Source organism: Globicephala melas, chromosome 2 (assembly GCF_963455315.2).
Source record: "Globicephala melas chromosome 2, mGloMel1.2, whole genome shotgun sequence".
In the NCBI taxonomy this organism is placed as follows: Eukaryota; Metazoa; Chordata; class Mammalia; order Artiodactyla; family Delphinidae; genus Globicephala; species Globicephala melas.
In genome coordinates this window covers 164,402,988-164,414,907 of record NC_083315.2, presented here as the reverse complement: position 1 = coordinate 164,414,907, position 11,920 = coordinate 164,402,988, and positions in this window count along the sequence as shown.

The following is an 11,920-nucleotide window of genomic DNA, read 5'->3' as shown; positions in this document are numbered from 1 at the left end:
AACAAACGAACAATAACCTATTCCCTGATGACTGTCCTTTGATATGTGAATGTTTCCTGAGGTTTTAGGCTGGGCTCTGAGCTGCCCTGTGATGTCACGGAGACGGACAGCCCCCTCTGAAGCTTAGGGCCTACTCCTCTGCATGCGTGTGAAACCCTCCCGGTGAAACCTACTGGATGACCTGGGAGGCCCAGGGCCTCAATGCAGTTGAGTTTCTGGACTCTGTACAATTGGCTGCTGACCAGGATGGGGTGTCCAGACACTCCTACTCTGAGATACTTTGGGGTCAAGAAATATTTACAAGAAAAGTGAGGCTCAGAAGATTAATTGACTTACCCATAGTCTGGTAGAAAGACCCTCAGAGATAGCTCCACCCTGGAAATCATGTTTCTTTGTTTTGTTTGTTTGTTCAGAAATTTTCCTAAGAGAGAGAGAGAGAAAGACAGACAGACATCATTCCCAGCCTTGTATACTGATACCCCAAATGAATAGGCCACAGAGGGGGCACGTGGGTGATTTAGAACCCAGCTTCTTGACAAAGGGACGGGTCCCAGAGCTGACTTTGTCTGTTAAACAGCATCCTCCTGCCCTTGCGGCTGGATCACGCTGACTGGAGTGCTTTACCCTTGTCAGAAGGTGGCTCTGTAGCTTTCCTGAGATTTCGGAGAGGTGGAAAGAAGGCCTGAGAGAAAATGGTACTTCTGCCTCCCAGGCACAAGTGAGGGGCCAGCCAGCCCAGAAATGCCCCCGTGTGCTCTGGTGTCTTGGGTCTCCAGCCAGACCAGGGTGTCTCTGGGAGCTGAGGAAACTCCCTGAAGCTCAGGGTGAAGAGTAGGCTTAAATGTTACCCCTCTTAAGTAAATGAGAGAAGCCTGAGCTTTGGTTTCTACACCAGGGACACCGATCTGCTTGTGGAGGGGGCGGCCGGCCTCCCCAGAGGTTCTCCTGGGTGGTGTCAGCTCCTGGGTGAGGGCCTGGGCTCCACTGGGGTCCACGGTCAGAGATATTAGAGGAGGACGTCCCCTCAACGACCATCTGAATATTCCAATCTGATTATGTCACGTTCCCAGTGAAACTCCTCTGTGTCTCCCAACTGCTCCCTGGAAGAAGCCCCAGAGCCCCGTGGGGTGCTGGTCCCCTCTCCTTCACACAGCAGACCAGGCCCTGGCCCCCTGTGCTGCCTGCCTTCCTGCTCTCCCCCTAGCACTCCCCAACCCCTTCCTGGCAGACTTTCACTGCCCTTCATCTGCCCGCTGCTTCTCCCCGCCCTCAGCCCAGGGCCTTCAGATCACTGGCCGCCTTCACGGAGCCTTCCCGGATGCCTCGCTAGGTTGAAGAGCTCCTAATATACCTAGCAGTTATGAGCAAATGACCACATACCCATCGAATGAATGTCAGCTCCCCACTGCATGTCACCAGCATCCAGCTTTGTCCCAGGGGCCACACTCAGGAAGCTGGAAGGAACTGTCTGTCTGCGGCAGCGAGGCAGGTGCAGCACAGAGGGACAGAGGTAGGAGCCCTGGGCTCAGGTCTTACCTCCGGCACTTCCTTCCAGACTGCAGACGTGTCCTTTTGATGCCCTGACCTGGTCTCCTTCTCTGTGCTGTCTGACCCTCTGCTCTCTGAGGACTTCCCTCCGGCCCTGACATTCTCAATGGCCATGAATTCATTCAGGCCTGGTCTCAGAAAATCATGATGTCAAGAAGTTTCTCTTGGGCGCCCTCCCACCCCTCCCTGGGCTGGCAGGGCCTCTGCTCTGCTCTCCATCCCTTGCTTCTCTCACAGCCCTCCTGAGGCACCTCACTTTGCTGGGAACATTTCACTGCCAGCTGCAAGGGAAAGCAAGATAAGAAACTAATTTGAACTAGGAGTTTGGAGCTTCATATGTTATCTTCAGACACATGGGCATGTTAAAAGGCACCTGCCCAAGGCGAGAATCTCTAAGGACGGTTGGGGAGGAAGGGTAAAGCCTTTGGGTAGAAGCCTTTTTTGATAGCCTTCAAAGAGCAGCTGGGGTTATTGTTTGCCTGAATGACTTGCAAAAACATTTGTGAACTCACATGTAGAAGCCAGCCTATGATTGGTTTGTTAACGTGGTGATGGTTCCTGAGGCCTGGCTGGGAGTATCTGCTGATCAGGCCTGGGGTGGAAAGAAGTCCTGAGAAAGTGCATCCAGATTGGGGCCCAGGAATTACAGCGATCATGCAGAAGATGATCCTGCCAGGAGCTGAGCCTTGATCCCCAAGGGCTTCTAGAGAAAAAGCAAAGCACTTCTCTGATTTCAGGAGCTCAGTAAATCCAGCTCTCTGGCCTCTTTCAAACAATAGCAACTCTGCAGAGACAAGGGACGAGGTGACGTAGACAGGATGAGACTTCACATTCTTAAGATGTCTATACTCACCAAACTGATGTACAGATTCAACACAATCCCTATCAAAATCCCAGCTGCCAGTTTTTGCAGAAAGGGACAGACTGATCCGAATTTTAATGTGAAAATGCAAAAGACCCTCAATGATTGAAACAATCTTGTAAAAGAACAATGTTAAAAACTCACATTTCCCAACTTCAAAAGTTACTATAAAGCTACAGTAACCAAGAAGGTGTGATACTGACGTAGGAATAGGCATAGAGATCTATAGAATCAACATCAGAGTTCAGAGATAAACATTTTTTTTGATAAGGGTGCTAATATCATTCAAAGAAGGAAAGAATAGTCTTTTTAATAAATGGGGCTGTCACAACTGGATATCACATGCAAAAGAATGAATTTGGACCCCTACATCACACCATATACAAAAATTAATTCAAAATGGATCACAGACCTAATCGTAAGGACTAAAACTACAAAATTCTTAGAAGAAAACATGGATGCAAATCTTTATGACCTTTGATTAGGCAATGGTGTCTTAAGCACAATACCAAAAGTAGAGGTAACAGAAGGAAAAATTAGATAAATTCAATTTCATTGAAATTAAAAACATTTGCACTTCAAAGGATACTACAAAGAAAGTGAAAAGACAACCCACAGAATAGGAGAAAATATTTGCAAATCATATATCTGCTAAGAGAATTGTATTTAGAATATATAAAGAATAATCACAACTCAATTATTAAAAGGAAAAACAACCCAATTTTAAAATGGGCAAGGGATCTGAATTCTCTGAAGAAGATAAACAAACGGTCAATAAGCACATGAAAAGTTGCTCAACATCCTTAGCCACTTCACATACACTAGGATGGCTAAAATTAAAAAGACAGATAATAACAAGTGTTGACAAGGATGCAGAGAAATTAGAACCCTCATACATTGTTAGTGAGAATGTAAAATGGTTCAGCTGTTTTGGAAAAGAGTTTGACAATTCCTCAAAAGGTTAAGTATAGAGTTACCATATGAGCCAGCAATTCCACTCCTACGTACATACCTAAGCAAAACGAAAATTATGTCCATGCAAAAATGTGCACACAAACGAACATAGCAGCATCGTTCACAATAGCTAAGAAGTGGGAACACAACTGACGAGTGGATGAATAAAATGTGGTCTCCACACAATGGAACATTATTCAACCATAAGACTGAATGAAGTACTGATACATGCTACACTGTGGAGGAACCCTGACAACATTATGCTAAGTCAAAGAAGCCGGTTATAAAAGACCATATATCGTATGTTTCCATTTATATGAAATGGCCAGAATAAAATCTATAGAGACAGAAAATGGATTAGTATTTTCCAGGGCTGGCAGGGGGAGGGGCTGGGAGTGACTGCTAATGGGTCCAAGGTTTGTTTTTGGTGTGACATGTTCTAAAATTGATTGCTGTGGTTGTTGCATAACTGTCAATATATTTTTGGGGTGACATGTTCTAAAATTGATTGCTGTGGTTGTTGCATAACTGTCAATATATACTGAACTGTGTACTTTAAACTGAGACTCTGTGCTATGTGATTTATATCTTAAACTTTTTTAAAAAGATCACACATTCCAACACACTACACAGACATTATAGGGGAGTAGGTGCCCTCAGCATGACAATTCCATTCAATGACTGTTCCTTTATTCAAAAACTACAGCATGCCAGCCATGTGCCAGATGATGGGGGAGGGGGATGTTGAAGTGACCAAGACACAGTCCTGGCCTTTTTGGGACTCAGAACCTGTTCAGAGAAGCAAATACATACCCAAATGCCTCTAACAGGAGAGGGATTGTGGATACCTGTTATAGTAAAAATACAAAGTGTAAGAAAAACTGACAAAGGAGTGAGTTGGAAATCCTAACTGCTCCTTCCTCTTGGGGAAGGAGATGAGCCTGGTGAAGAGGGAGGTGTAGTTCATCAGGGGTTTCCCTTCTCCTTCCTTTGGGGGCTCTCCAAAGACATCCACATTGCATGGGTGGGAGAACTGATGAGTGCCTGTGGAGCCATGGGCAGCTGGGTGTCCGGGGGATGTGTGGAGGACTAAGGCATGGCCTGTAGTGCCAGGGACTCCACAGCCCACCAGGCAGGGACGCAGTGAGAAGTGGGTGCACTGAGCAGACGACCTGCAGAAGGGAGCAGGTGACAGATGCTGGTTTGAGTGCTCAGGATGGTAAGTGCTGCAGGGGTAACTTGTCCTGCTTCCACTCTTTCCGGATTGTTCTCCGTAAGCCCCCTGTGTGGGCAGATGCCTCCTGGGCTCGTTCACATGGACCTGCACACAGGGCTGTGTGGAAGTTGATGGTTTAAACTGGGGTTAGGGATAAGATGACAGACCCACAGCCCGGTCCCTGAGAGCAGGGGAGAGAGGCCTGTCTGTGGGGTGCCAGATTCTGCCCCCGCCTTCTGGAGGCCTTTCCCTCCTCTTCCTCCTCTATGTACTTAAGCCATTCCCATTGCTTGCTCAGACTCTGCTTCCAAGAAAGGACCTGATCTCTGGGCCCCCAGTATGCATCAGCGCCTCCCCATGTTGGATGAAGTCTCACTAGAGGGGCCCCTCAGCCGCGCAGGGGTGGCATCCCCCAGAGGCTTGGGCTTGGGAGCCCATTCTAATGCACTCAGAGCTGCAAGGGCCCATTCCACTGGAATTTGTTGCTCCCATCAAAGGCATAAATATTAACAGCTGTGCTGGAGCAGGGGGGTGTTATTTTAATCTATATCTTTCCTTGTAAAAAGAAAACCCACCCCTGAAGCAAAAGCAGTTCAAAGAGGGAAGTTCATAGCAATACAGGCCTTCCTCAAGAAACAATAAAAATCTCAAATTAACAACCTAACCTATCACCTAAAAGAATTAGAAAAAGAAGAACAAACAAAACCTAAAGTCAGCAAAAGGAAAGAAATAATAAAGATCAGAGAAGAAATAAATAAAATGGAGATTAAAAAAATAGAAAAGATCAATCCAAGAGCTGTTTTTTTTGTTTTGTTTTTTAAATATAAACAAAATCAACAAACCTCTAGCCAGGCTCATCAAGAAGAAAAGAGAGAGGATCCAAATAAACAAAATAAGAAATGAAAGAGGGGAAATGACAACTGATACCAGAGAAATACAAAAAATCATAAAGAGAATACTATGAACTGTTATATGCCAACAAATTGGACAACCTAGAAGAAATGGACAAGTTTCCAGAAACATACAGTCTGCCAAGACTGAGTCAAGAAGAAATAAATAATTTGAACAGACTGATCACTACAAGTGAAGTATAATCTGTAATTTTAAAAAACTCCCTGCAAACAAAAGTCCAGGACCAGATGGCTTCACTGGGGAATCCTACAAAACATACTACAAAGAACTTATACCTATCCTTGTCAAACTATTCCAAATTTATTCTATGAGGCCACCATCACCCTGATACCAAAACCAGACAAAGACACTACAAAAAAAGAAAATTACAGGCCAATATATTTGATGAATATCGGAGCAAAAATCCTTGACAAAATATTAGCAACCCGAATCATACACCATGATCAAGGTAGATTTATTCCAGGGTCCCAAGGATGGTTCAACATACACAAATCAATCAATGATTGATACACCCCATTAACAAAAGGAAAGAGAAAAACCACAATGATCAATCATCTCAATAGATGCATAAAAAACATTTGACAAAATCCAACATCCATTCATGATAAAAATTCTCACCAAAGTGAGTACAGAGGGAACACATCTCAACATTTACAACAAACCCACAGCCAGCATAATATTCAACAATGAAAAGCTGAAAGCCTGTCCACTAAATTCAGGAACAAGACAAGGATGCCCACTCTTACCGCTTCTATTCAACATAGTATTGGAAGTCTTAGCCACAGCAATCAGACAAGAAAAAGAAATAAAAGGTATCCAAACTGGAAGGGAAGAAGTAAAACTGTCACTGTTTGCAGATGACATGATACTCTATATAGAAAACCCTAAAGTCTACACACAAAAGCTATTAGAACTAATACATGAATTTAGCAAGGTAGCAGGGTGCAAGATTATTATGCAGAAATCTGTTGTGTTTCTTTACACTAATAATGAAATATCAGAAAGAGAAAGTTAAGAAAAAAAAACATTTAAAATTACATCAAAAAAATAAACACCTAGGAATAAACTTAACCAAGGAGGTAAAAGATCTCTATGCTGAAAACTAGAAAACATTGATACAGGAAAATGAAGATGATTCAAAGAAATGGAAAGATATCCTGTGCTTTTGGATTGGAAGAATTAATAGTATTAAAATGGCCATACTACCCAAAGCAATCTATAGATTTAATGCAATCCCTATCAAATTACCAGTGGCATTTTTTACAGAACTAGAACAAAAAAAATCTTAAAATTTGTATGGAGACACAAAAGACCCCAAATAGCCAAAGCCAGCTTGAGGGAAAAAAAGGAGCTGGAGGAATCAGACTCCCCGACTTCAGACTACACTACAAAGCTACAGTAATCAAGACAATATGGTACTGGCACAAAAACAGAAATATAAATCAATGGAACAGGATAGAAAGCCCAGAAATAAATCCATGCACCTATGGTCAATTAACAACAAAGAAGGCAAGAATATACAATGGAGAAAAGACAATCCCTTCTAGTGGTGTTGAAAAAGCTGGACAGCTAAATGTAAATTAATGAAATTAGAACATTCCCTCACAACATATACAAAAATGAACACAAAATGGTTTAAAGACCTAAATGTAAGACATGACACCATAAAACTCCTAGAAGAGAACATGGGTGAACATTCTGAGACATAAATTGTAGAAATATTTTCTTAGAGCAGTCAAAGCAAAAGAAATAAGAGGAAAAATAAACAAATGGGACCTAATCAAACTTACAAGCTTTTGCACAGCAGAGGAAACCATCAACAAAACAAAAAACAACCTACAGAATGGGAGAAAATATTTGCAAACGATGAAACCGACAAGGAATTAATTTCCAAAATATACAGTTTATATAGCTCAATATTGAAAAAAACCAAACAACCCAATCAAAAAATGGGCAGAAACCTAAATAGACATTTCTCCAAAGAAGCCATACAAATGGCCAGTAAGCACATTAAAATATGCTCAACATCACTAAGTATTAGAGAAATGCAAATCAAAACCACAATGAGGTATCACCTCACTGGTCAGAATGGCTATCATCAAAAAGTCTACAAATAATAAATGCTGGAAGGGGTATGGAGAAAAGGGAACCCTCCTACACTGTTGGTGGGAATGTAATGTGCCGCCAGTTGGAAAACAGTATGGAAGTTCCTTAAAAAACTAAAAAGAGAGCTACCATATGATCCGGCAATCCCACTCCTGGGTATATATCTGAAAAAACTGAAAACTCTAATTCAGAAAGATACATGCTCCCCAATATTCAGGGCAACACTATTTACAATAGCCAAGTCATGGAAGTAACCTGTGTCCATCAACAGATGAATGGATAAAGAAGATGTGGTATTTATATACAATGGAATACTACTCAGCCATAAAAAGGAACAAAATAATGCCATTTTTAGCAACATGGATGCCACTAGAGATTATCATACTAAGTGAAGTAGTCTGAAAGAGAAAGACAAATACCATATGATATAACTTATATGTGGAATCTAAAATACGACACAAATGAACCTATCTGTGAAACAGAAACAGAATCAGGGACATAGATAATAGACTGATGGTTGCCAAGGGCGAGAGGGGTGGGAGAGGGTTGTATTGGGAGTTTGGGATTCGCAGATGCAAACTGGTATATGTAGAAGGGATAAACAACAAGGCCCTACTGTATAGCACTGGGAACTATATTCAATATCCATGAAAAAGAATGTATGTATGTGTATAACTGAGTCACTTTGCTGTACAGCAGTAATTAACACAACAGTGTAATTCAATTATACTTCAATAAAAAATAAAGTTAAAAACAAATAAGTTAGTACAATCAAAAAAAAAAGAGAGATCTTGTAAGTATATACAATGCAATATTACTCAGCCATAAGAAAGAATGAAATCTTGCCATTTGCAGCAACATGGATGGACCCATAGAATATTATGCTGACTGAAATAAGTCAAACAAAGAAAGAGAAATACTATATGGTATCACTTATATGTGGAATCTAAAAAGTAATACAAATGAATCTATATACAAAACAGAGAGAGACGCACAGACACAGAAAACAAACTTATGGTTACCAAAGGGGAGCAGCGGGGAGAGACAAATTAGGAGTATGGGGTTAACAGATACAAACTGCTATACATAAAATAGATAAGCAACAAGGATTTACTGTATAGCACAGGGAATTATATCTAACATCTTGTAATAACCCATAATGGAATATAATCTGCAAAAAAGCAAACACTGGAATCACTATGCTGTACACCTGAAACTAACACAATATTGTAAATCAGATAGAAAGAAAGGAAGGAGGGAAGGAAGGAAGGGGGGAAGGAAGGAAGAAGGGGAGAGAGAGAGGGAGGGAGGGACAGAGGGACGGAGGAAGGAAATCCACCCCTAGTTAAATAACACTTTAGGGGAAGAATTTAACTTTTGGCGTTGGAAGCGGGGGAGCACCCTGAGGCTCCCCAGTCAAACCCGAGAAGCTGCCTATGCAGAGGCTCAGGAAGTCTAACCTTTCCCTCCTAACCCAACCTCCTCTTCCACAAAGGAAAAGCCCAGCATTCTTGAATGAAAAGCTCAGAGAGCATCAAAGGGAAAGAAGCCAGACTTGCAGGAAAACCCTCCAGCCTGTTCATGATTCCTGTGACCCTCTGTAACCCCTGTGAGGAGCTGGAGGATGCTCTGACCTGCAATGTGACTCACTTCCCTCCGTACAACGTGTGACTCGGTCTGAAGGACAGTGTGCTGCAGCACCTCTCCCTGCTCGAATGCCATTTTCTTCTACCTGGGCACCTGCCCCCTCGTCTAGCCCTGCCAGTGCCTGGCCCTCCTTTGAGAAGCCTCATCCATCAGTCCTGTTCACCGTTAAAAGCCACACAAACCAACTCTGGCTGATTTAGGTAGAAACGGAATTAATCTCGGGTGGTTCACATTCTCTGGGAGCCGCTGCTGGGTGTGGGTACCCAGGTGCACCTGGACCAACTCTACCCACAGCTGCTCTAGCAACCTCAGCTGAATCCGGAAGCAGCTGCCCCTGGACTCTGAGTGGTGTCTGCCTGGCAGAGCTGTTACCCAGCTTCACTGTAGCCACCAGGGAGTCTGGCACGGTGAGCACCTGGCATCTTCAGCCTCTCCAGTGGGAGGAGCGTTCCGCCTCATCAGGCAGGGAATTCCCCCAATACAGGACAGGACATAAAGATCCCAGGTGGCCATAAGGCATGAAAAATGGTTGTTCTGCCTCTCAGGAGTAAGGGCAGCTAGTAATTCTATTCTTTTCTCCCCCTGCCTTCCCTGACCAGCACGATCTCTGAGTTTGGTAAAAGTCACTCAGGCAAAGTATTGATGAGAACTTTTTTCATATGATGAGAACTTTTAAGATTTACTCTCTTAGTGAAGTAAGTCAGAAAGAGAAAAACAAATACCATATGCTAACACATATATATGGAATCTAAAAAAAAAAAAAAATTGTTCTGAAGAACCTAGGTGCAGGACAGGAATAAAGACACATGTAGAGAATGGACTTGAGGACACGGGGAAGGGGAAGGGTAAGCTGGGACGAAGTGAGAGAGTGGCATGGACACATATACACTACCAAATGTAAAACAGATAGCTAGTGGGAAGCAGCCACATAGCACAGGGAGATCAGCTCGGTGCTTTGTGACTACCTAGAGGGGTGGGATGGGGAGGGTGGGATGGGGAGGGTGGGAGGGAGACACAAGAGGGAGGAGATATGGGGACATATGTATACGTATAGCTGATTCACTTTGTTATAAAGCAGAAACTAACACAACATTGTAAAGCAATTATACTCCAATAAAGATGTTAAAAAAAAAGATTTACTCTCTTAGCTACTTTCAAATATACAAACAATATTAACTACAGTCACCATGCCATACATTACATCCCATAGCTGATTTATTTTATAACTGGGAATTTATACCTTTTGACCCCCTTTCCCATTTCTCCCAACCCCCACCCCTGGCCTCTGGCAACCACCGATCTGTTCTCTGTATCTATGAGTTTGTTTTATTTTGTTTTAGATTCCACATATGGAATCATACGGTATTTGTCTTTCTCTGTCTGACTTGTCTCACTTAGCACAATGCCCTCAAGGTGCATCCATGCTGTCGCAAACGGCAGGATTTCATTCTTTTCATGGCTGAGTAATATTTTTATATATATATTATAATATAGAACACACACATATATCTTGCATTTTCTTATTTTCTTTTCATCTGTGTGTGGACACAGGCTGTTTCCATGTCTTGGTTATTATTGTAAATAATGCTGCAATGAACAAGGGGTGCACCTATCTTTTAGAATTAGTGTTTGCATTTTCTTCAGATAAATACCCAGGAGTGGAATTACTAGATCATATCATTTTACATCTTAAAAAAGAAATCTGGGGGCTTCCCTGGTGGCGCAGTGGTTGAGAGTCCGCCTGCCAATGCAGTGGACACGGGTTCGTGCCCCGGTCCGGGAAGATCCCAAATACTGCAGAGCGGCTGGGCCCGTGAGCCATGGCCGCTGAGCCTGCGCGTCCGGAGCCTGTGCTCCACAACGGGAGAGGCCGCAACAGTGAGAGGCCCGCGTACCGCAAAAAAAAAAAAAAAGAAAGAAAGAAAGAAATCTGGGTGGGGTGAGGACCAGTGTAACATCTGTCATGCTCCTTCAGCAACAGACGTTCAAACCATCCATTGCCACTATAGTTCATCAGAAAATAAAATAACTTCCTAGAATAGACAGTGCTGTCAGCATCTTTCTGCTGACCATAGACTATTCTGGGCAGTATTTTGAAAATGAAACTGACTTATTAAAAGCTTGCAAGAGGAGGCGAAAAGGCCTGAAGTTGACCAGACTGCTTTGCTGTGAGAGCCCTGGGCTGTGACCCAAGGTCATGAGGGTGAGTCCCCTGGGGATGCAGCAGTGGCCTGCAAGCTTAGTGCTCACATAACCGTGGGCAGGTCACTTGGGTCTCAGTTTCCTTGTCTGTAAAACAAAGCTGAATCCCTCAAGAGTCCCTGGGTGGCAAATCTCAGGAATCCACTTGGGTCAGTCAGGAGGGGTGTTTGTTATCAGAGAATACAAGCTGAGGAACCACCTGCTACCTGAGGGCTGGAAGGCAGCAGGGCCTCAGGTAGGTTGGGAAAGTGATCTTTCCTTCAGCTAACGGAGTCCTGTGAGCCAGAGCCAGCGGCCTAAGTCTGAGAAGTAGGCAGAGGCTGGTAGTGCAGGGCCTGGAGGGCATCTAGGAATGGATTCTCTTTCCACCCCCCCATCTCTGGACCTATGTGTCTGCTTCACTCCTCTTCTTCCTTCTGAAGATCAGTTTCCTCTGCTCCCCAGGCCATATGGCAGAACAAGTCTGCCCTTGG